Source organism: Eubalaena glacialis, chromosome 2, assembly GCF_028564815.1.
Source record: "Eubalaena glacialis isolate mEubGla1 chromosome 2, mEubGla1.1.hap2.+ XY, whole genome shotgun sequence".
NCBI classification, from domain to species: domain Eukaryota; kingdom Metazoa; phylum Chordata; class Mammalia; order Artiodactyla; family Balaenidae; genus Eubalaena; species Eubalaena glacialis.
In genome coordinates, this window is record NC_083717.1 from 150,552,041 (window position 1) to 150,577,939 (window position 25,899).

Consider the following 25,899-nt stretch of genomic DNA (forward strand, 5'->3'; position numbering starts at 1 on the left):
GCTAGCCTGCTTTGCTGTTCCTCAAACACACCAAGCACGCTCTGACTTCAAGGCATGTTCTCTTTCTTTCCTCTGCCCACATCTTCTCAGCTCAAACATCACCAAGCAGAGTGGCCTTCCCTGTAGAGATAGCACCCCGTTCCTTTCCCAGTTACTCTGATGCCCCCTTTGCTCTGTTTTATTTTATATATAGCACTTTTCCCATCCTAACATATTACATATTTACTGGCTATTTGTCTACTCCCACCAGAATGTCAGCTCCATGAAAATAACCATTGTCTGTTTTGTTCACTACTGTATCTAGAACAGTGCCTGGCACATAGTGGATACTTAATAAAATTTTGTCGAATGAAAGAATGAATGCTTGAACTCATTTTACCCCATGGACATGTTCCTGGGCAATTGTGTATAAATTAGTTATTATAAATGGAGCATGTTTTTTTTTTACTGAGGTATAGTTGATTTACAACGTTGTGTTAGCTTCTGGTAGAACATATTTTAAATGCATTAGGAGAAAGCTATTGTTCAAATGAATCCTATCTTTCATCAATCCTATAAAAGGAATTAGAATTCCTAGTTGGCCTTTTGTTTAGACCTAAGTTTTAGAGTTAGATTTTTCTTCAAGCAAGATCTACCTATATATGGCTGTGTGCATGGTAGAGAACATTCCAAAGGTCATCCAGACTCACCTGGGCTTCCTGTGTAGATGATCAGAATGATCACTATTCCTGGGTTTGTTTTTGGTCCCTAATGAAGACCAGTAGAACTGAAGGACTTGGAAAATACTAGTTGGAAGGAGGGATAATATGAAAATATTAACAACCAGTGTGGTTCCCATCTCCTGCTGTGTTAACCCTTTAGTTGATGGACCTTGGGGAGCTGACACAGGGTGGCACATGCTGGTGCCTCTAGGCTGATCATCAGCCCCAAGGGAAAGAGTTTGCAGAGATTGCTTAGGCAGTGTGCTGGTAGATGCCCCCACTTGGCTGTAGGATCTTCCTGGTATGGGCTGGGAGCACCTGGCCTGGTGCCTGCCCTTGGTGGGTGCTTAATTAACATTTGATCAATGAATTCATTATCTGAGGGAACTTGGTGAGAAAATCTAACTTTAAAGTGTTTTTTTTTTTTCAGTCTGTGGAGGTGCTTTTATCACTGACACAGTTAAGGCTTTCCCACAATAGCAGCATGGGAGGCCCAGTTCTTTCTTCCACTCACCAGAGAGAGTAAGAGTAAGGTCTGGATGGGACAGATCCAGGTTTTGTGGAGCCAGAGCTGTTCACATTTTGGGTGGCTCTGTTCGAGAGAAAGAATATGAAATTAGGCACAGGGTCTGGGAAGCAGTATGGAAGCTTATGTTTCAGTAGTTTGACGGTCATTCTGCTTCTGGGGCTGGGTGCTCTACACCTTCTGGGACCCAGCTTTATCAGGGACTCCTGGGGTGGGCTCACTGAGGGCCTGTTTGCAGGGAGGATGGGGCGCTCCCTGGGAACAAACCTGCTCTAAGGAAGGGTCAGGCCTACTAATAACAATGCCCCAGTTATCAGAGAACTGATTCTGAGAAGAGTGTGAGGGCTTTTCCTCAGAACTGGTTCCTGTCTGGCTCTGTATGATATTGCAGCCCAGAGCAGCACCCACTGTACCCAGGGATAAAGTACTGAACGTGACAGGAGAGGTGTCCTCCGGCCTCTGTTAGAAGTGGGCTTCAGTGCCCAGGGACTGCCGCTGCCACACAAAGGTAGGGACAGCTTGACACTGGCCCCAGGGACCATGGTCCATGCATCTTCTCATCACCTCAAGGCAGCAGTGGAGGCAGACAGATTTTATAATAACAGTCATAGTTGCCCTTCACAGAGCACGTATGTGCTGGGTGACTTTATGTTCATTCTCTGTAATTCTTACAGGAACCCTGCAACGTAAGTATCGTTAGCCTCACTTACAGGTGCAATAGGATGGTGTATTTGCTCAGATGGCACTCGGTGCACAGAGACAATGTAAACCCTTTTCTCCAGCTGACTTGAACCTCCTTATGTGTCCCCGCCCTGCTGGGTAGCATGGAACTGAGTCTCACCAATTAACAACACTTGCGTCTCTCCTGGTTTATAGCCTCTCTCCTGTTTCAATAGTCAGGGTTTTCTAAGCCGAATTCCCTCTCCGGGCTGTTTCCATTGGTGTCTTTTGGATGACTCATCCTCCCTCGATGAGCATGTACTCTTGCTGCATATCCCCAAAGACGGTCCTGGGTGTTGGCGGGACTCACTGGGATTCCACAGGCAGGGGACGGGGCTGCTGGACACTTGTTGCCCTGCTGCATATGGGCTGGCTGACCAGGGAGGGTAAATGGGCCCATCTGGTCTTCCGGAGTCGCATGAATCTCACACTACTGGGGGCTGATCATCTGTGCTGTTGTGAAGTCTGTAGGAGGTGATCGTCCGTCTGTGCTGGGGCTCGTGGAAACTTCCCGAATGCCACACATGGGCCATGGGGTGCCCGGAGAACAACCTCAGGCCGCCCTCCATGGGAGGACACTGCGCTGACTCATTGCTCTCCCTGCCTCTCTTGCCCTGATCCCTGGGCTGCAAAGGACCATGGCTCCCCCTACCTCTCAGCCACCTGTGTGTCCTCTCCCTCCTTGGCATGTAGTACAGCCCTATGATACAGCCCCGTGGTCTTCATACTCTTGTTTTGTGTGCCCCCTCAAAGACTTCTGGGAAGCTCTGACCTTTTCAGATTGGTATCACATGTTTTTCATCTAAACGAAAGAGTTGCAAAAGGGTCTAATTTTTGTCTTATTGTAAATACTGACATTTTATTTATTTATTTATTTTTCTTTCTAAAATGAGGATCATATTTATTTATTTTTCTTCCTTTAGATGTTTTTATATTGAAGTATAGTTGATGTACAATATTATATAAGTTATAGGTGTACAGTATAGTGATTCACAATTTTTAAAGATTATACTCCACTTACAGTTATTACAAAATATTGGCTATATTCCTTGTGTTGTACAATACATGAGGATCATATTTATTTTTTGAATTTTATTTTATTTATATTTTTATACAGCAGGTTCTTATTAGTCATCAATTTTATCCACATCAGTGTATACATGTCAATCCCAATCGCCCAATTCATTACACCACCACCCCCACCGCCCGGATCATATTTATTTTTATTTTTTATTTTTTTAGTGTGTTAGTTTCTGCTTTATAACAAAGTGAACCAGCTATACATATACATATATCCCCATATCCCCTCCCTCTTGCGTCTCCCTCCCACCCTCCCTATCCCGCCCCTCTAGGTGGTCACAAAGCACCGAGCTGATCTCCCTGTGCTATGCGGCTGCTTCCGACTAGCTATCGATTTTACGTTTGGTAGTGTATATATGTCCATGCCACTCTCTCACTTCATCCCAGCTTACTCTTCCCCCTCCCCGTGAATATTGACATTTTAGAATAAAACTGTTATAGTGCTCTTTTAAATTTACCCAGTGAAATCTAAATACCATAGTGATTTAATACCCATGGTTCAAAAAACACATGAACAAGCTGTTTTTTTAAGTTGGAAATTTTACAGTATTTTCTTTTCCTTTTTGAAATTGCATTTCCATTTCGCTTCTCCTGCAGAGCTTTATCCTAATGTGATATATTTTATGCTTGAAAGTCTTTTTATTAATCACCCTATCATTCTGCTCTTCAACAAAAATATGTATATACATTGAAAATTTTAAATTGTTAATTTTGGAGGAGTCACCACAGCATCCTGTTAGAAAAAGTATTATGGATTAAGTTTTCAATAGAATTATTATTAGTACACAATTGATCAAAACTATATATATATATATACATATACATATTACATAGTTTTATGGTTAATCATTAAACAGAAAAACAATTGTGCTAGAAGTGTTATCTCTTAATGAAATGGACGGGAGGGTTGTTATGGCAATTCAAGTGGGCTTTGTAGCTACTAATATTTCAAAGTGCCCTTTTGTTTGTTGCCAGAGGTTCTGCACTTTAGGAAAATGCCTCTTAGTAAGATTTGAGTCAGCTTCCTTTCTTTGAGTTGTCTACCTTTCTCTGTGCAGTGAGGGAAGAGGGAGGTAGGAAAGTGTAGCAGACAACACTGATTCCCATACAACTCTCCAGATTGGGGTGCCTTGGAAAGTGAGAAGTTTCTGGAAGTTTGAAGACCACAGTCTCCAGCCCTGGCTCCCCATATATTAAAAGGGGAGGGGTCCCCACTGGTCTGCCCTCTCCTCTGGGACACTAAATCTCATGGAAAATGCAGTCTTAGAAGGCAGCAAGAAAATACAAATAAAAATCACTGCTTTAAAAATATCAATAGATTACCTGTACCATAGAGATGAGGAAATCAAGGCCCGGGGATGTTAAAATAGCTTGCCTAAATATTAAGCTGGTTGGTGACAGAGAAGAAATTTGACTTCAAGTCTGGACTCTTGTTTTACAGGATTGTGGTTTCCAAGCCAGCCTGTGGATGGCTGCATCATAATTATCCGAGTCTCTTTTTAAAATGATTTACAATTCCTGGGCACTACCTCTAGTGGTTCTAGAGGTGGGGTCTGAACATTTATTTCTTTAAGAGCTCCTCAATGCTTCTGCAGTAGGGTCAGAGTTAAACCACAGAGCACACCTGAGAAGGGCCTGTGTTTTTTCACAAGCAGGGAAGATCCCCTCCCTGACTGAGCACTGAGACCCAAGAGGGAGGGACTCAGCAGGAGACAGAAATGGAAAATTTCCTAACACTGAATGGATGTGCTCCAGGGAGGCACCTTCTGGGTTTGTTGGTGGGTTTGTTGGTACCACTAAAATGGCCCAGCTTTGAAGCCCAGGCTACTGAAACCTAGGAATCCTGGGTCACAGGGATATCAAGGAGGGGCAGGAAGCCCCGCTTTCTTCCTGCAGCTTCTTAACAGGGCTACTTTTACAGCACCTTCCCAGGACTCCAGGGCTCTCCTTCTGATCCCCTGTGAGAATCTCTGTGGCTCTTAAAAGTCAGTCTGGAACAAATTCAAAGTCTTGGGGAGACTAGTTTTCTTCTATATCCAGTTTGGAGAACTGGACGTCCTGCTGTGAACCCGTTTCTTTGCTAAATCCAGCTGAAGGACATCCTCGGTGCCTGCTGGCAAGGCAGCATCTTCCCCTGTGCTCCTCTCTGGACCCCTCCCCGCATCAGGTTTCCCCTGTAGCTGTTCTGACTTTGACAGTCCCCAAGATGAATTGCCTACTTCGCAGGGCAGCTGGGAGGGAGGGTTAAATTCTATCCTGAAAATCTCGGCGTTTTCTTCTGGGGTGCAAAGACCTCGAGGACAATCTGGTATCATCAACAGTTACCAGGCTCCAAATCCAGCTCAGTGCCTACACTCTGCTTCAAGCTCAGTTTGGGAGAACAGGTTTAATACACGCCTCCTTCTATCAAGGTGCTACTGGAAACAGTTTTCATATCCAGCAGGGCCAGAGGGTGAGTACTACAACAGAGGGAGACACAGGAGACCTATTCATCACCACGTTGTCAGTTTAAGGGACAACAAGCTTTATTCCCACTTGCCACGGGGCCCAGGTGGATGCCAAATGCTTTACTAAATTTCTGTCTGAAAAGTGGTGCCCAGTACTAGAGCCTTCAGGGGACATCTATAATGGGAAACGGCAGCAAAGCAATAAACATCGGGCTGCAGTTCTTGCCTGGGCATGCTGGCTACGGCCCCAAGGCCCGCACTTGTCTGCCTGTCTTCTTCTGGAGATGCTCCCTGGACCTTGGAATCCAAGGGATGCTCCCAGACTTCCACTAGGTCAGTACTGCCAAGCTCTAATGGGGCCTGAATTTTACACCAAAACGCTACCCCTCCCTCCTCATCAACTGAGTTTTACTCTTTCTCTGCCAACTCTGGCAATTGGCTCCTGAGAAATCCTGTTAGAGAATTTTTTTTTCCCCCTTAAAAACACTCACTCCACACCTCATGAAGGTTGCAGAAAAGTGCAGTAATAATCTGGTAGATGTTGACCAAGTGAGACAAATTTTCTGTTGTGAAAGCTACTACTCCTCAATTTAGTCAAGTGTAGAAGGCACAGAATTCCTTACCTGACTTCCTGAAAGTTACTAAGATGGGACAGAGAAATAGAATATCAGGGGCCCAGGGGATTTGGTCCTGGATCTCGTTAAGGGCATTGAATCTTATGGTATATCAGCATTTGAGTGGGTTGAAGAAGAATCATAAGGAAGATTCAAGGTTTGGACAGTTAATGCTGTGATATAATGGGTATAATGGACATTTTTGTCCATCCAGCAAAAATTCCCCATCCTCAATGGGAAGGAGAGCATAAATACTTAAGGATTTATTCTCAACCTTAAGAAATAGTTTAATTTTGGCTCTTCTACCTAATGACAGGAGAGTGACCTCTGGTCACAGAGAATAATCAGGGTCCCTAACATCATAGGGAACTCAAGACTTAACCCCAGTGCCCTCCACTCCTTCAGGAGAACAGCTGTCACCAGTGTCTTCCAGCAGTGCTACATTCATTCATTTGATCATGTATTCATTCAAGAAGCTATGTTGTGCTGTTTAAACAAAACAGACAGGTTCTCTGGCTTACAGCTGGGCAAGAGGGAGTTAGGGATGAGTGGAAGGCAATCGTACAGATCAGTAGAGAGCAGATGGTGGCTTGAACCAGGACTCAGCTGCTACCAGTGGCACTGGATTCATAGTATATATTGAAGATACCATTAATGGAACTCAACGAAGAATTGGAAGTGGAAGGATGGTCTCCTAGTTTCCAGCAAAAGCAACTTGGAGGATGCATCTTGGAGGTTTATGAGATGAGGCAGAACACACACAGACTTTTCCTCCTGCAGTTCTAACCATTCTTTCCTAGTTTTCTTTGTGAGTGTCTTTTACTCTGTATGTCCTTTAAATATGGAAGTTCTCAAGCGATTTGTCCTTGGCCTCCTTCTCCTCCTTGTGTGATTTCTTGCCCATCTCTGGCTTCTCTTTAAAGCAGACAACTCCTAAAGCTGGGTAGACAGCCCAGGTCTGTCTACTGAGCTCCATATTCATATTTTCTACCAAACACTAGGATGTTTGTTAAGTGTTTTAAATTTAGCATGTTAAAAGTCTTCTCATCCAGCCATGTCCCACCACCCCAATACCTGGCCTGAACTTTTCCTGCTTCTGTACTTCACTGCCTTGGTCACTGGACCACTGGCCCGCTGGTCACATAAGTCAGCACGCTGGGAATCATTCTAGATCCTTCTGCTCTTACAGCACTTCTCACTATATCTTATTGCCTCTCTAGCTTATATATTTCTCATCCCTGCCCTCTACTCTTCATTTCTTCTCCAGTCGCATAGTTTAGGTCCTTGTCATTTCTTACCACATTGTCTTTCAACTGGTCCTGCTGTCTCAGTCTTGAGCCCTTCTGGTACACCCTCCATGGTGCTCCCAGAGTGATCTTATTCTTTCCCCTAAAGCTGGTGGCTGGTTCACTTCCTTCAGAATAAAGCCTTTTGCACATTATTTAAATCCTTCCATAACCCAACTCCTCCTAACAACCGTCACGTCATTCTCATTTTTTCCTTCATGGAAGTCACTCCTGCACCTTCCTTCACTCTTGTCTCATGACCCTCCAGTGCTTTGTGCAGGGGGGTCAAAGGCCTCCTCTTTCTTCTCCCTTCTTCACTTGACTTGTCTGCACCCTTCCATTTCATCTAAAGCCTCATTTTTCTTGGAAACTGCCCTGAGCCCTCAGGCTGACATGGATACCCCTTTTCTGTGTTCTTACCCCACGATTAGGCACTTTGTACCCTGGGCTGTCACTGTTAATTCTGTTTGTCTACCTCCCCCTCTAGGTTACAAGCTCCTTGAGAACAGAGACTCTTTCTTATTTTCTTCTGTATTCTTAGTACCCAGCAGCAGCGCATGGTTAACTGTCAATTCATTCACTTGAATCAGTGAACAAACTGGTTTTATGCATTTTTCAGGGAGGATCTATGAGAAAATTCTATAAACTATAGTTCTGTCCCTTTTGTTTTGACAAAGCTTATTATTTATTAATACCCCTCAAATTGATTATAATGAAAATACAGAAAGCCTCAACTGAATCTGAGGCTCAGCTGTGAAGGATAAGACTAAGAAATTCAAACATACTTCTGGAAATCACACACACTCATTAACTCGTATCCTCTCTTAATCTTGGAATAGCGTCCTATTAGACAAATGATTTACATTCACAGTAGAAGTGTAAACAGCATTCTAAAGCATGAATATTCAGTAGCGTTGGCATGTCATTTAAATAAGGGAATTGCTATCCTGGGAAAGTTAGGAATGGGAAAGCATGAACACAAATCAGGAAAGGAAAGAATTAGGGAGAGCTCAGAATGTTTGTTTGTCTTACCCTCTACGAGGATCTCACCCTCACGGGAGTAGGAGCCCTGTCTGGTTCACTTTGTATTCCCAGTGCCAAGTGCCTTGCTTAGCATATAATGTGTGAAGAAGGGAGGAAGGAAGGAAAGCAGGAATAAGATGATGGGAGGTGGGCAGATGTGGGAGCAACAATGAGGACAGTTTTAAATACATGTGCAGCTTGCTCTTGCACAAGACACACACAGGATTTTCCACTGGGGGGTGTGCCAGATGCTGTCTGTGGTTGCTCAGGTCCTTACCGATCCTTCTTCACCCATCTCTCTACTTTTGGGGCGGGAAGCCTGTAAACTACATTTCCCAGACTTTTTAGCCAGCTGGCTTATTAGATTCTGCTGGTGGGAGGTACTGGTGGGTGACTGGAAGGTGGAAGAAAGGGAGGAGCTATTTCACTTTCCAGCTCTGGGCAGCAGTAGCAGCAGTGAAAGCAGGTATCAGTGGGCAGCAGGTGCCTCCCCTGGTTCTTGCTCAGCAGCCAGATTCTGACAGAGGCAGCGTACATGAACCCCTTGGACATAATTTCCCCTTTGCTCCTCTAGGGGCTTACTTAAATTGGAATTTTTTTTTACGTTTTGGGCCCCTCAATCCTTTCACCACTTTTGTAACCAATTACCTGTATTAAATCTCCTCCGAAATACCTGGAATACTTTCCGTTTTCCTGGTTAGACACTGGCTGCTACACAAACACTGACCATTAGACATCAACAAATGAACAAATCAATATCTAGATGCATCCATATTTGGTTAAAGGTATATATACAAAGCCTCTTTGAACTATAAAATGCATTTGAAATCAAATAATACATGAAATAAAGAGACAAGTGAGTAGCAACTGGTATATTAAATGTAATCTCCGTTCAATAGTAGGAGATGTGTTTAAAATCAGAAGGATATAATGGTAAGAAAATGCAGGGAGAATTAGTGGAGTCAGAAGGCATCCAAACCAGGGCATCCGCTAGCCAGCTCTCTGCCTTTGGCAACTGACTTAAACTCCTCTGCCTCAGTTTCACTTTCTGTAAAATGAAAGGGTCAGATTAGATCAACTCTCAGTATACTTCTAAGGCTGGAATTTTAAGGATTTATGCCTTTGAGTAAAATCTCCCTTGGATAGCTGGGGAGGAAAATGCCCCATCTGTAGGGGAGAGTCTGGACTTGGCTGGAGCTTCCATTTAGCCTGACCCTGAAACGCATGTCTGTGTGTGGGCCCTGTTAGCACATCCTGAACCCATCCATTGCCAGATGTTTGTCTTTGCTGGATGTACAAGAACCATTTCAAAAGCTGTGGATATGCCAAGTCATTGCCATGGCAGTGACCTCTATTGACCCTTCACATACTCACAAATGAAATAAAGCAAGTTCACACAAGGTACATATGATGAAATTAATAACCCTGTAATGAACAGGAGTATTGTTCCAGGAATCTGTCACATTATTAGATACAAAAGAAAAACATTTCTAGACATTGCAAGCCTGTTTTCCACTAGTAAGTTTGTTCTGCTGTATTATCTTAGATTTATGTCTCTTAATGTGTTCCTCCACCACCATATATATTTTATTAATATTAATGTACTTATGCATCTTGAAATTGCTTAATTAATCCCTTGCTTTCCCAGTGAGTTATGTAAGTTGGTGGATTTACATGATAAATATTATAATGAAGAAAACACAGCAATGGAACATAAAATACTAACTTAATTTACCATACCCATAACAGAGAAGTTTAGGCTATGATTTCCCCTTATTAATAAGAAATTAATATTTCTTATTGCTTTTTCTAATTAAAACTTATCCCTTTTCTAGATCCTAAGGGTACCATTTTTTATTCCTAAAAATACCTAGGAGCTACTGTCTATCAAACCACTATGTTGGGTGTTCTGGAGGATGTTAAACTAAACAATAAACAGATTCCCACCCCCACCCGCCCCTGTGCATTTTGCACGTAATCTCTCAACCTCATCACTTCTGACATTTGGAGCCAGATAATCCTCTGTTGGGTGAGGGCTATTGTGTGCCTTGCAGGCTGTTTAGCATCATCCTTAGCCTCTATCTGCTCAATGTCAGTAGCACCTTCTTTCCCACATTGTTACAACCAAAAATGTCTCTAGATATTGTCAAATGTTCCTTAGGGTGTGAAATTGCCCTGCACCCTGTTTTGGTTACCACTGTATACTTAGCACTTAGCACAGGGCTTGGCACGTCATAGATTCTAAATAATGCTTGTTGAATGTTGAATAAATACACAAATAACTATATTGCCAAAAAGACCAAAAGAGAGATACAGGTAAAACACTACATGAGTCTAGAAGAGGAATGAGTTGCTCCTGGAGGAGTGCGGGTCCAGGAAGAAGGATTCCTGGAGGAGATACTGTAGGGAAATGGGAATGGAGAGGGCACGTTTAGTAGAAATGCTCTCGGAGTGGATAAGGGTGAAATGGGAGATCAGTTGAACTGGAATGGAGGGTGGGAGAGGAGCAGGTTAAGGATAAGATAGAAGGGACTTGGATTCAGATTATGAATCCACGTCTGAAATGCCAGATATGAATCAAAGCAGGTTCACAAGACCATGGGAAATCATAGCAATGATTGAGTAGGGATGGGACATATGTCCTACCAGCAGGAGAGGGAATGGAGATGGAGAAACCAGTTAGGATATTTTTATAACAGTTATGAAAAGATCATGAACTAGGCTTATAGCAGGCACAAGAGTTCCAAGGGAGATTGAGTTGAATAGGGAGGATTGAGGTAGTGCTGGCTCCTTCCCTCTTGTTAGTTTCAGGTATACAGCATAGTGATTCAGTTTTTTTGCAGATTATATTCTGTTATAGGTTACTGTAAGATACTGGGTATAGTTCCCTGTACAGTTAGTCCTTGTTGCTTATCTATTTTATGTATAGTATCTTGTTAATACCATACCCCCAATTTGTTCCTCCTCCCCCCTCTCCTTTGGTAACCATAAGTTTGTTTTCTATGTCTGTGAGTCTATTGCTGTTTTGTATAAACATTCATTTGTATTATTTTTTAGATTCCACATATCAGTGATATCACATTGTATTGTCTTTCTCTGTCTGATTTATTTCACTAAGCATAATATTTTCTAGGTCCATCCACATTGCTGCTAGTGACAGTATTTCATTCCTTTTTATGGCTGAGTAATATTCCATTGTATATATATACCACATTTTCTTAATCCAGTCATCTGTTGATGGACACTTAGGTTGCTTCCATGCCCTGGCTATTATAAATAGTGCTGCTATGAACATAGAGGGGCATGTGTCTTTTTGAATTAGTGTTTTCGTTTTTTCCAGATATATGCCCAGGAGTGGAATTTCTGGATCATATGGTAGTTCTATTTTTAGTTGTTTTTTTAAGGAACCTCCATACTGTTTTCCATAGTGGCTGCTCCACTGTTGGCTCCACCAACAATGTAGGCGTGTACCCTTTTTTCAACACCCTCTCCAACATTTGCTATTTGTAGACTTTTTGTTGATAGCCATTCTCACCAGTGTGAGGTGATACCTCATTGTGGTTTTGATTTGCATTTCTCTAATAATGAGGGATGTTGAGCATTTTTTCATGTGCCTGTTAGCCATCTGTATGTTTTCATTGGAAAGATGTCTATTCATGTCTTTTGCCCATTTTTTGATTGGATTGTGTGTGTATGTGTTTTTGTTTTTGTTCGATATTGAGTTGTATGAGCTGCTGGTATATTTTGGATATTAACGCTTTGTTAGTCTAATCATTTGCAAATATTTTCTCCCATTCTGTAGATTGTCTTTTCATTTTGTTGGTGGTTTCCTTCACTGTGCAAGAGCTTTTAAGTCTAACTAGGTCCCATTTGTTTACTTTTGCTTTTATTTCTTCTGAGTTTATGGCCCTTCTTTACTCTCCAGCCCCTTCTCCCATCCTCTATCAATCAGTTCCACCCTCCTGTTCCCATCTTCTTAGAGTCAACTGTAGCTTATTCCCCACGACATTGAACCTGAGCCTTTCAAACAGTATCTGCCCTTTGCAATCTTTTTGGAACACTTTCTCTACCTTTGTCTGCTTGGAAAATTCTTATTCACCCTTCAAAATGCTGTTCAGGTGCCATCTCTTTCACAAAGCTTGTTTGGACCACTCAGGATGGGGTAAACAATCTTCTGTATCTTGTGCACATTTATATTTTTACACAGGTCACACTGTGTCGTGATTGCCTTTTCTAATGTACAAAACTCTTCGCTCCTTGAGAGTAAAAATTGTGTCGTCTTGTACTTTTTCTATTTGCTTGGCATAATGACTAGAAAATAACATTTGTAAAATGAGATTCTTTAGGTTTGGTTCTCAGGAAGTCACTGGTAGTTTTCCAGAAGAGTTTAAGTAGAATAACAAGGGTAGAAGTTAGTTAAGTAAGAATGGAGGGTTAAGGAGTGAGTCAAAGGTGGGAAGCAGACATACTGATGGAGATGGCTCTGTTGAGAAGTGTGCAGGCAAAGGGCAGTGTAGTGATCAAGCTTGTGAACTCTGGAGCAAGGATGCTGTGTTCAAACCCTGGCTGTGCCATATACTAGCTGTGTGACCTTGGGCAAGTCACCTAACTTCTCTGTGCCTATTTCCTCATTAAAAACAAAAACAAAAACTGGGCAAGATAATTTTGTACCTTCCTTATAGGGTTGTCAGGGATTAAATGAGTTAATCCATGTAAAGATTTTAGAATAGTGCTTGACACATAATGAGTGCTCCACAAATACTAACTTAAAAAAACTGGACTAGACAACCAAGAGATAATAGTCAGTGAAGTGTTGGTTGGTTGGTTGTTTTCAGCTTGGCAGACTTAGCGTATTTGTAGGCCGAGTGGAAGGAACGAATTCAGAGGGAGGGATTGAGGTAGCAAGCAAAAGGGGGAGGATAACTGATGGAAAAAGACATCATTGATGCAGCAGGCCTTCCTCTGAGACTGGAGGGAAGCAGGAAATGAGTGAAGATGCTAAGGGAGAGGACGGAGTTGAGGGAACACACTTGGATGCCACTCCTCTTTTGTGAAGTGTAAGAGACCTGGTAGCTTTGCATCTGTGTAGCTTTGTAGATAGGTTCTGTTTCTCTCTACAGCACTTCTCTCATGATTGTTTTTCCCAAAAGCCATTTCCCTTGCACGTATGTGAGATGATATATGTGTAAGTTATTAACTGAACTATGGTTTATAATAGCAGAACATTGGAATCAACCTAAATGTCCCGCCTTTGGGGACTGCTTATATACATTATGGAACTCAAGAGAATACTATGCAGCTGTAACAAAGAATGAAGAACTCTTTATATACTGATGTGGAATGACCTCTGAGAGCTATTGTTGAGTGAGAAAAGCAAAGTGCCTAACAGTGGCATGGCATGCTACCATTTTAAAGCCATTGTAATAAAAAGAGGAAGGGTGAAATTTAAAAGGGTGTGTTTGTAGATGCCTAAAGTATCCCTAGAATATATGCAAAATATTGATAAAATTTATTCCTCTCAGTGGAAAAGAACTCACTTGCTGGGGGACCAGGGTGGAAGGGAGCCTCCTCACCGTATATCCTTTGAACTCTTTGAACTTAGAACATGAAAATGCACTATCAATGCAAAAGACTGAAACTGAAAATCTTAAAAGTGATTGTCCACAAATGGGTCCAGTTCTATTCCTGATGTTCGGTTTGATTTCTTGGGGATTACAGTCATAATAACAAGAAGTAAGGACCATAACACGAGTATCAACCAAACCTGATTTTTATAATCCCAGCTACCTTCTCAGGAAAGTCCTCACTACGCAGAGTGAATCACCTTGTTCTGCTGAGCACCATAGTCATTTCGTACATGAGAATTTGGAAATAGGTGCTCTGAGTAAGCAGGATTTCCCTGCATAAGATAAGATTCCTAGACTAATACCGGACAGAATAAGTGAGAAGGAAATTTATGATGGGAAACAATAGAAGCCAATAAGACGAGGTTGCAAGGAGGGCTTGCCACAGGGGATAGATAGAGCCTGTGAAAAACTGAAGGCCAGGGAAGCCAGACAGACCAAGACAATTATAAGTCGTTTTTCTTTTGTGCAGAACGTGATGCCACTTTCCTGTGATCCCCAAATCTTGATTCTGCTACAGGTAATATTCTGGATATTTTTTAAAGTATTGTTGGGATGATCAAATGAAAACATACACATAAGTGCTCTGAATAGAGTCTGATATACAGTAAGCACCCAATAAATCTTAGTTGTTAATAATAATTATTTGAACTTGTTTTGAAGCTGAGGATTTTGGAGAGTGGGTACCAAGTTTGGGTCAATTCCAGATGAGATCAAGGGATGCCAAGCGAAAAACAAAATTTCAGCAGAAGCAGGAAATTTAAGGTCAAGGATGATATAGAAATATAAGCCTATAGGGAGCTGAGGAATTTTGCGGACAGGGCTTTGGGCTTTGGTAAAGGTTGTGAATCCATCTTATCTAGATCTGAAGTAGCTGTGAAACTCCAGCTAACATCTGAGTTACAGAGCCAACCAGCATCCCAAGTTCATATGGCTAGTGATCATAGAGGGACAGCAAAAATGTTCCTATTGCCATGCCTGGAACTCAGCACCTGCAGTGACCCCAGGGGTGAACATTGAGGAGGCAATCGTGGAAGAATCTGTCCTTACTGCTCATTTAATATTTTACAGCTAGTTTTGATATGTGAGCCATCCTAATGAAAGCCAATAGCATAGAAACTGGAATTATCCAAATTTTATAGAAATGGTTGCTGTGGTTTTATAGCTTAAAAATGAATGTAGCTCCAGGAGGAGGCCACCCAAACATATCCAGCACTTTTGGGCATCTTTACTTATAGAGAATGGAGATCTGATTAGCCTCAGGGTCATTGCTGATGGCCACAGTTCACCAGGATTTGATGCCGTGATTTAAATTTCTCTCTTCAGGAGGAGGTACCTCTAGGGAATTACGTAGCACCATCAGCAGCTGTTGTGTGGACTTAAACTGGATTTGGGTAATAGGAAAATGGTTTTATGAGTCAAAAAATGTCGTGTTGCCTCCTGTCTCAATTGTCTGAATGCTGTCATCATTGTCCCCAAATTATTATCTCAACTTTGGTTCTATAGCAGGTTTTGTGTCTTGGAATGAATATTTAAAAGCAGGAGTAGCTAATTATCCATATTTATTTCCCTAAGGCTATAATGCCATGTATAAGTGCAGCCTGGGATGATGACTTGGAGTTAGAAAACCTGTGTCTGAGGGCTGGCTGCCACGTAGCTGGCAATTGGGCTGTCCCATGGATTTCCATATAGAGGCTTTTCCATCGTAAAGGTTTATATTCTCTTTTGAAATGCTAATACTTCTGGGACAGTATCTTGAATTAAAACCCCCTCCCTCTGTATCTCCATCCATCCATCCATCCATCCATCCATCCACCCATCCACCACCATCCATCCATCACCATCCATTCGTCTGTCTATCCAATCTATTCTTCACTGTTTATTATATCCATTTAAAAAAGCAATTTCTAGGTGAGGAGGGCAAGTAGAAGAACTGGCTGAGATCTAACAAACCTCAGAGTATTTCTGCACTTGCCCTGGGCTCGTGCCCATCTCCTGGTTTTTATGCATAGTCCCTGACCCTCCTTTGTATTTTTTTTTTTAATTTGATATCTTTAATAGAGTATAATTGCTTTACAATGTTGTGTTAGTTTCTCCTGTGTAACAAAGTGAATCAGCTATAAGTATATATATATCCCCATATCCCCTTCCTCTTGAGCCTCCCTCCCACCCTCCCTATCCCACCCCTCTAGGTGTTGAGCCTCCCTCCCACCCTCCCTATCCCACCCCTCTAGGTGGTCACAAATCACTGAGCTGATCTCCCTGTACTATGGAGCAGCTTCCCACTAGCCATCCATTTTACATTTGGTAGTGTATATACATCAGTGCTACTCCCTCACTTCGTCCCAGCTTCCCCTTCCCACCCTGTGTCCTCAAGTCTGTTCTCTACCTCTGTGTCTTTATTCCTGCCCTGCCGGTAGGTTCATCAGTACCGTTTTTTTTTAGATTCCATATATGTGCGTTAGCATATGGTATTTGTTTTTCTCTTTATGACTTACTTCACTCTGTATGACAGACTCTAGGTCCATCCACCTCATTACAAACAACTCAATTTCGTTCCTTTTTATGGCTGAGTAATATTCCATTGTATATATGTGCCACATCTTCTTTATCCATTCATCTGTCGATGGACATTTAGGTTGCTTCCATGTCCTGGCTATTGTAAATAGTGCTGCAATGAACATTGTGGTACACGTATCTTTTTGAATTATGATTTTCTCAGGTTATATGCCCAGTAGTGGGATTGCTGTGACCCTCCTTTTTAAACTAGGGATGTCCTGGCAGCAGGAAACCATGGTACGGATATCTCAGCAGCGTTGGTTGCTTACTCTAGGCATGGATTCATACATTTCAGCCTGGGCAAGCTGCTCCTGGATGGATCCCTGATCCAGCCTAGACCATGTCCACCATGGCAGACTCATCTCATTCCAGTTCAGGGTCTAGGCATTTGTCATGGACTCATATGCCCCAGGATGGATCAGTGCCTCTGCTAGAGCCGTGAAGTCTGACAGTTGACAGCCTCCTGGCAGAGTGGGTCTCAGAAAGTCTGCTTAAGCTGGGTGATTAAGCTCTGGTCATACCCAGCTTTGGGATAGGCTGGTAGACAGCAGGTGGCCTACATATCAGATTCATGCATTTGTACATTCTACACGTATTAAGCACCCTCTGTGGACCAGGCACTCTGAGCCACTGAATATCAGAAAGTGCCCAAGACCTCTCAGTCGCCCCCACTCAGTTGCTGGAGCTCTGCACTCATCTGGAGGTGAGCCTGAAGGCTCTGCAACTCTTCCAGGGCCAACTGGGCACTTGTTTGGTGGGAGTGAGCTGGAAGGGGACCCTCAGAGGCTGAGCCAGAGTGGGATGACCAAAGGGTTGTACTTCCTGCTCCCGGCTGGAGCGCCAGGGTCTGCAGAGCTGTGTTCTTTTGCTTCCTGATGGAAAGGACTATGGCAAGGTGGGGGAGGGAGTGAATTTCCACTCTCTTCACTGGGGTTAGGACAGTCTGACCTGAGCCCCTGCAGGGGCATTATGAGTCTGGCCTCTGCAGGCCTGAGCAGAGGTTCTGATGGGCAGCAGAGGTCAGGACCTGGGGGTTTGTGGAGAGGAGGAATGAAAGTGGCCAGAGAGATGCATTCAGGACTAGAGAACTGATCACAGATGACAACCTAATAGAGGCAAAGTCCTAGGAGGGATGAGGACAAGTAGGATGGGTGGAAAGTGCAGGCGCAAGGCCCAAGACAAGGAGAAATAGGTTTGACACTCCTGGCAAGGAGGGATTAGAGCTTTCCCCTTTATATTGCCTGCATCTAGGGCAGCACTTAATACAAATGTTGGTTAATTTGAATTAAGTTCTGTAGACGTTCCGTAAATGTCTTTATATCATAAGGTGTATTAAATTCAGCTGAAGCTGACAGATCACCACCACCCAAGACGTGAAGGATAGGGAAGAGGCAGTCTTTGTGCATTGCCTTCTGCCATGCACAGGCTGAGCATTTTACATTATTAACCCACTGAAACCTTTAAAGAACCCCACAAAGTAGATAAGATCATCCTTCTGTAGATGAGGAAACTGAGCCTTAGGGAAGTTATTTGCCCAACTTCACATGGCTATGATGTGGTGAGGATGGGGCTACAATGTATGGGAGTCTAAGATGGTTTGATTTTCAGACCTCAAATCTACTCCTCAAACTACTTCCGAGAGCTCTGTGGGGACAGAAGTCATGCTTTGGCCATCTTTGTGGTTCTGGCACTGGGCCTGAAAACGGAAAGCAATCAATACGTTTTTGCAGAATGAATGAATGAGTGAATGATGAATGATGGATGAAGTTGCATCTTTGCTCATGAATATGTGTTTGGTGAGTTCTTGGCCATGGAGCTCACCCATGTAGGATGGATGGAGACTCAGTTTTTGAGGTCTTATCAATAAAAGGCAGGGATCACATTTTCTCTTTCTTTGATATTCTGTATTCAATAGGTGCTGCATTAATACCCTGTTTATAAAAATGCTTCTGCTACCTGAACTCTTTCAGAAACAGCTGAGGTCTCCAAAAGATAATATCACATTGGTTCAAATCTGGGGAAGTTTTGAGCATTTGTTCAACTCTTGGAGGAATACTTGGGACTTTTTTCCTTCCTTTATCTGACCCATCTTTATTGGCTCACAGAATTGAAAGATTACGAGATCATTTCTAACTGTTTCTGGGATTTACTGCTGCTCCTTTCAGGAAGGCAATTCAAAATCGGTCTATTCAAACACACATTTTCTTCAAACAAAAGTTTATTTGCTATATGTAGAAAAATGCCACCAGAGGACTAATTTGGTGGCTTTGTTGATTACCCATTGTAATGAGCATTATTACATAATTAAAAGAATTTTTTTCCTAACTGCCTTTCACTACTAATTAACATTTTACACATTCTTCAGTGGACACTTTGGGTTGAATCAGAGACATAATTATGTCATTTCTATGCAAAGGCAGCTTATGAATTATTAATTAATATTAAATCTGTTGACTAAAGGCTAATTCATAAGTAAACGTATTACAGCTCGCCAAGTACTGCTCTCTAGAAGCTTTCTTTTGCAATTTCTGTGGTCCCTCATCCCTTGCTAAAGAAAGACATAAGCTGGCTACACAGATTCTAAGGAACAAAAGTAATCCATTTCCAACTCTGTCTGAATGTTTAACTATTATTAACTTTTTGCCTTCCAGTTGCTTTTAAAGTTGTGAAGCACATGCAGGGTGCAAGCAGGCTATGGAAAGCAGTCACTCACTTCCTTAAGTTTTTCTTTAACTCTAAAGTGGAGAGTTGTTCTCTTGTAATACACAAGCACTGTGCTTCCTGAGACCACACCAGCCTGGTGTGCACTAAGGAATGAGGGTCTCCATAGTGTCTGGGGCAGCCCCTCCCAGGAAATCACTGGAACCCCAGTCAACCTTCATCTGGGGAGGAATAAACTCACAGTACTGCTGAAGGGAAGTTGTCTTCTCAGGCACATTGGGGCATCTCCGCTGCCCCCTCCTTTTAGGTTCATCCTCGAGCCCCAGGTCCTGGCTGTCAGTGCTCCAACCTGGCACTGTGGTGGCACCAAAGCAGGCTGTGAATGCTGCTTATCTCACACCATGGATGGCACAGCTGTGGCCGTCCTTCTCTGGAGTAGTCAGCTAGTGAAACTGACAAGGCACCCATTCCTTAATTACACTTTATTTTAGGCCACGAATCATACTCCTGGTTTCCATCACACCTCACCAGGCTGTCTGCCCTGGAATTAGCATCCTTGTTTCAAATCACTTGCTGATATCTGTGGGTTATTCCTATTTCTGCTTTCTAAAGTTTACTTTAAGTATTGGGTTGACCAAAAAAGTTCATTTGGGTTTTTCTGTAAGATGTTATGGAAAAACCCGAACGAACATTTTTGGCCAACCCAATAGCAAGATTTTGTCAGTTATTTTTGTGGGAGGCTATTTTTAAAAAATTACCAGCATAGATTCAATAAATCCCTGTCTGACTATTTTACTCATTTATCATGGGTTAACTTTGATCTGTTCCTTGGCCTGGCAGCTCTCTCTCTAACCTGAGTTCACTGTCCTACATGCATGTTCCGTGTCGCAGTACATCTGTATGTGTTTTGTTTCCTTGATGGGAAGAGTCACCTTCTGCTGCTTGGGTGGGGTACAAGGTGAGAATTATTATTGTAAAATATTGTGTAAAATATAAAGTATTGTGTTACTTTCCACATTGCTGTTTAACAAATTCACACACAACACACACTCCCATGCTGGCAACATTAGCACAATAATATGTTTTGTGTTCATATGTATTTAGTAAAATTATCCACACCTATCACTTCATTAGATCCTCATAATACCCATGTAAGAGCAAAAAGTATTGTTATTCTTATTTTATGCAGAATATGTTACAAAAAGGCTAAATGGCTTGGACATCGTCCTACAGCTATTCACTCTTGAAGGTGGGAATAGACCCTCGTCCTTAACTTCTATTTCACTGCTCTTCTCAGTACATAAAATCCCACAAATCCTCACCTCAACCCTTCCCTACATATGCCCATCTGGTGAAAGGTGAACATGTGGGAGAGCCTAGTTATTAGACTATGTTGATCTCCCAGTTCTTCAACCTGGTTGATTGACTCTTTAAGATGAAGACTTCTCATGGCTGGTTAAAGTATAAACATCCCTAGAATGAACACTATATCATATTATCAAAGTCACTTCTCCTTGAGTGATTGAGTTTAATGATTCCTTTCCCGAGAGCATGTTTTTCTAGAAGTGAAGAAAGCATCATCGGCCTTAGTCACACAAATTTGGGGGATCTAAGATGTCTCTTCACACTGTAGGTATAGAGCATCTAAATTCAGTATGGGCCATGAGTTATAACCTGACATAAGCTCGTTACAGAACTGAATGACTTGATCTTGCGGGAACATTGCTGGCAAGAAAGGCTTCACTTGAGACCCAATAACAGTTGGAGGGAACCAAGCATCCTTTTGTGCTGGCTCTGGTCACATGTAATGACCCTTCTTTGTCTTCTTTCTTAACTTCCAGACAAATGTCTGCCTAGCTTCTGACTTGGAGAGCCAAGGCTTTGTCATTAAAACTGGAATTCCAGCTTTGGTCTGAGGACATCAGAACCCCTGGCTTTTTGACCAGGGAATGATGTTGTTCATCAGCCCAGTCTGGATTTCATGTTGCTAATCAAGTTCCTGCAGTAAGAAGACTCTTCATTCAAGAGCAATTCTTAGCTCTCTGATCTGCCGCTCTTCCAGCTGTCACATTAGAGACTCTTATGCTGATAATTACACCTTGACATCCTGGTTGGGGATGCCTCTTACCCATAGATCATAGCTTTTACCTGTGCTGCTGCTTTTCCCTACCTCATCCCCTTCCTACCCATGGACTGTTCAAGATGGGGACTTCAAAGTAGCCCAGTCGAAACATTTGTATAAAATTTCAACAGTTTCAACAAAGGAAGACCTTGTGGTGGAGAGATATGGCCATACACTCTGCTCTTGGTTTCCATTTAGCTTTATTTAAAAGATGGGTACACTGCTTCTTTAGATGGTTACGTAGCGTCAAAATTCTACATCTGTAGTTCCTGGAACCTAAAAGATGTTGTATAATTGTTTTTCCAATGAATGAACCTGAAATCTACAAATTTCAGTTCCTTAGTGACCTAAAGACCCATCCTATCCCCATTGCTTTCTCCTGTGCCTTGGCACAATGCCAAAATGCTTCTCCAGTGCACCCCTTCACCAGCCTCAGATCTTCCTATGTACCCTCAATCCTCTGGAAGGGGGTCTAATCCAGAGGTCCAGAACAGAGTTTCTTTAGCATTCTGCCACTTAGCCTGGCCTGAGCTGTCCTGGCAATGCAAATGGAGTTTAAGCCCTGCCCCAAAACCCAGCTTTCAGGACTCTATCCCATCCTGTTGTAGGGGCTCAGAAGACTTTATTTCAATCCAACCTTGTGCTATCCCTGGGAGATGGCACAGATAAGAAAGTAATCATGAACCTGCAGAAATAAGACTCCGAAAGATTTACCAGGTATGATTAGAAGAAAAGCCTAAGCTCTTCTAGAACAGAGCCCAATGTTCTTTACAAACTTAGCAATAGAACCAAACCCAATGAGAATGATCCCTGGTGCTATTTTAATCCATTCTCCAAGCTTCTGCCTCAACAGTCTCCAGCACTGATCACACATTAATTCTTCTAAAATGCCTTCTTCCTTGTCCGTGATTCAACCTACATCCACACTTACGAGGAATCCCAAAGCTCAGCCTAGTCCACCTTCCTTTGTACCTTCAGCTGGATTATCTAGTCCTACTCGAGGTGTTTCTGCAGCTCTGATTCACATCCAGGTGTAGTCCTGACTGCTCATGCTGCTGCAGCGAATCAGGGCACTCGTGATCCAGTTGAGGAATGAATTATTTAGAGAGGGCTGAGCTGTTGTAACAAGATCCAGCAAAATTTCAGTGGCCCCAGAAATACAGAAGTTTTTATGCTCTTATCCAGGGAAGTGTTCCAGGTTAGTGTCTAACTCTCCTCTTTGGGGGCCCAGGCTGGTGGCAACTCTGCAACCTTCAACACCTGACTCCCAAAGCCACTTGCTCTTTGCTTTTCCCCACCCCAGAGGAAACAGAAAAAGAAGCATGGAGAGGTACAACCTGGTCTTAAGCTTCCACAGCCTGGAAGTGGCCTGCATTGCTTTCACTCACGTTCCATCGTCCAGTAGTTACATGGCTACACCTAGCCAACTGCAAAGGAGGCTGGGAAATGTAGTCCAGTTATATGCCCAGTTACATACAAGAAGAGGAACTGGGTTTGGTAAAGAGCTAGCAATCTCTGCCACAAGGAAGGAGAACACACACACGTGAAACTGCAAATCATGTGTCTGAGACAGGAACCCAGGGAAGAATAACACCAATTCTGAGTAGCAGCAATCTGGGAAGATAATCCATTTCCAAAGACTTCATGAATGTATTTTGCTCTGATTATTGTGGTGAGGGACAGAGATAGCAGAGGAGAGTTCAGGTTTGGGCATATACACCCATTCTGTGTATCCATCCATCCATTCTTTGATTCAATTAATTCTTTTGGAATACCAGTAATAGGAACAAGCAAGCAGTATATTGGAGCCAGAGCACAAATAAGCTTGTCTGGAGGACAGGGCCCATGTTAGGGTTGTAACATGCAGAAGAAGCTTGTGGGGGTAATGGAGTAGGGAGAACAGATAAAAGAGCAAGGCCCTGTAATGGAAATCAGAGTTGTGTTGTGTTTTTGTTTTTTTTTAATAAATTTATTTATTTTATTTATTTTTGGCTGTGTTGGGTCTTCGTTGCTGCGTGCGGGCTTTCTCTAGTTGTGGAGAGCAGGGGCTACTCTTTGTTGTGGTGCCTGGGCTTCTCATTGCTGTAGCTTCTCTTGTTGCGGAGCACGGGCTCTAGGCGCGCGGGCTTCAGTAGTTGTGGCTCACGAGCTCTAGAGCGCAGGCTCAGTAGTTGTGGTGCACGGGCTTAGTTACTCCGCGGCATGTGGGATCTTCCTGGACCAGGGCTCGAACCCGTGTCCCCTGCATTGGCAGGCGGATTCTCAACCACTGCATCACCAGGGAAGCCCTGGAAATCAGAGTTTATATGACAGTCAAGAGGAGAGTTCTTTCTTATGGATCTATGTGTAGAATTATATAGAGAAAAATCAGAGGAATCTGGATGAGGTGGAAGGCAACTGCCAAAAAGTTAGAGATAAGGTAAAGAGTCCTGGATTAAGAGTGGAACTAAAGAAGTAAAAAGGGAGCTATCAATAGCAACAGAAATGAGCAGGACATGGTGATCTGATGTGGGAGGCGAGAAAGGATGAGGTTCTGAGCCTGGAGACCCTGGTACCATGGATGGAAGGAGAAACTGGGAGAGGAGGGTGGCAAAGCAGTGCTTGGATTATTAATTTTTATATCCAAGTAGAGATATTCCATGGTTAACTGGAGATATAAAATTCAGGACAGGATGAGGAATTAGGGCTAGAACTTAGAGGCCTGGGAGAGAACTGCATGTGGCAGGTTTTGAACATTTTATAGGACCTCAAGAACGAGTATAGAGATAGAGAAGAATGACCATCTCAGGACTGAGCCAGGTGTGATATGCACCTGATGCTATTTTTGTGTCTGTTGAAATATTACAACACTGGCTTTGCCCAAGGAATTCTGACCCCAGGAATCCAGCAAGAAGCATAAGAAGCAGCTACACATTCCATTTTACTGTGTCTTTTACATGTGGACTCAAATGTTTTCTTAATTGAACGCCCTCATTTTTCTAAATTCTTCGGGAAAGGTTCAAGGGAGATAAGGCACAAGGAGGTGAAGTCATTTGCTTTTAGTTGCATGAGTTAATGGCTGTAGTAGTAATATAACTCGAGACCAAATCCATTAGGACAGTGTTCCCGAGTCTGAGAATCGATAACCTACGGTTTCACTAAAGCAAAAGCATGTTGCTTCAAGACAAAAGCATGTCACTGTATTTCCTGGCACCATAAAAGTTATTTTAATATCGAAATTTTATCCTTGTTGTTCAGAGTGTCATGCTTTGCAGTATTATTGAGTGTTTGAGTCCTGAAAGCTAGCCCTGAGGAACCTTCCATGCTGCTGGATTTGGCTATTTTAGTCTCAGGTCAGGCTTCCATTCATTTCATCTCTGAAATCTAATGATCTAATCTAATAAAATTATAAAAGATTCTAAACTGCTCTGCACTTAATCAGTTTAGTGCAAGAGAATTAAATCAAAGCCCTAGGTGTGCACCCTTCATCGCTCAGATGGAATCTCACCCTGGGAGACAATCTTATTATTTGGTTACTTATTATTTGGGAGGCTGGAAGGTTGGGAGGGGATTGCATGAATTTTAAAAGATATGTTAAGAACCTAACAGGATGGGGGCAGCTTTGTGGCTTTACTGGTGAAGCTTAGTGTAAAGAGTGGGGTTTGGGCTAGAGATAGGTCTGAGATCTGATCCACATGCCACCGCTTATTATTTATGTGACAGTGGGAGTTAGTGAGCCTCAGATTCGCCATCAGTTGAATTGAATTGGTGAACAGAACTAACATGGTATTGTTATTGTAAGGACTTGTTGAGATTTTTTAAATATATAAAGTTTTTTAGCATATACAGTCAGCCCTCTGCATCCACGGATTTGGAGGTCCAACTGTACTTTGCCTTTTGTATAGAAGGCTTGAGCATCCGTGGATTTTGGTATCCGTTGGTGGGGGCATGTCCTGGAACCAATCCTCTGCAGGTACCAAGGGCCTACTGTGTAAACACACACACACACACACACATTTGTATATATATTATAGTAGCGTGTGTGTGTGTATCCTAGCAGTGTCTGTCACGAAAATTATTTGTCATTATTATAATTACTAATTATTATATATTTAAAATATTTTCCTTATATATTTTTAAAAAATAGTAGTGGGCCAAAAGAGTGGGGGGAAGGCTACTGAACACAGTGTGGAAATAGATTTGTTCTGCCTGCATCATAACAGACTTTCAGGAAGCCAAAAACAGATAAATGTACGGTCATTATGGTGTCCTCCTAGAAGGGACTCAATTGAAAGAACATAGCTCTGGTGACAGTTTTGAAGGGTAAATGTCACTGAGTGAGGTCCTGAGAAGACTTATAGAGATAGCCCACTTCATGCCTTACTCCAAGTGAAGAATAGAACATGTCTCCTTGGACTAGATTGGGATGAACCCAATATCATGAGAATCCCAGAGAGTCTTGGGAGTTTTCTCCGGTGCCTGGCCTTCCTTTGCTGGCTGTGATGTGGGAGGAAAAGCTTTTTAGCATCAGCCCTGGTCAGGCAAGTCATTCTGATT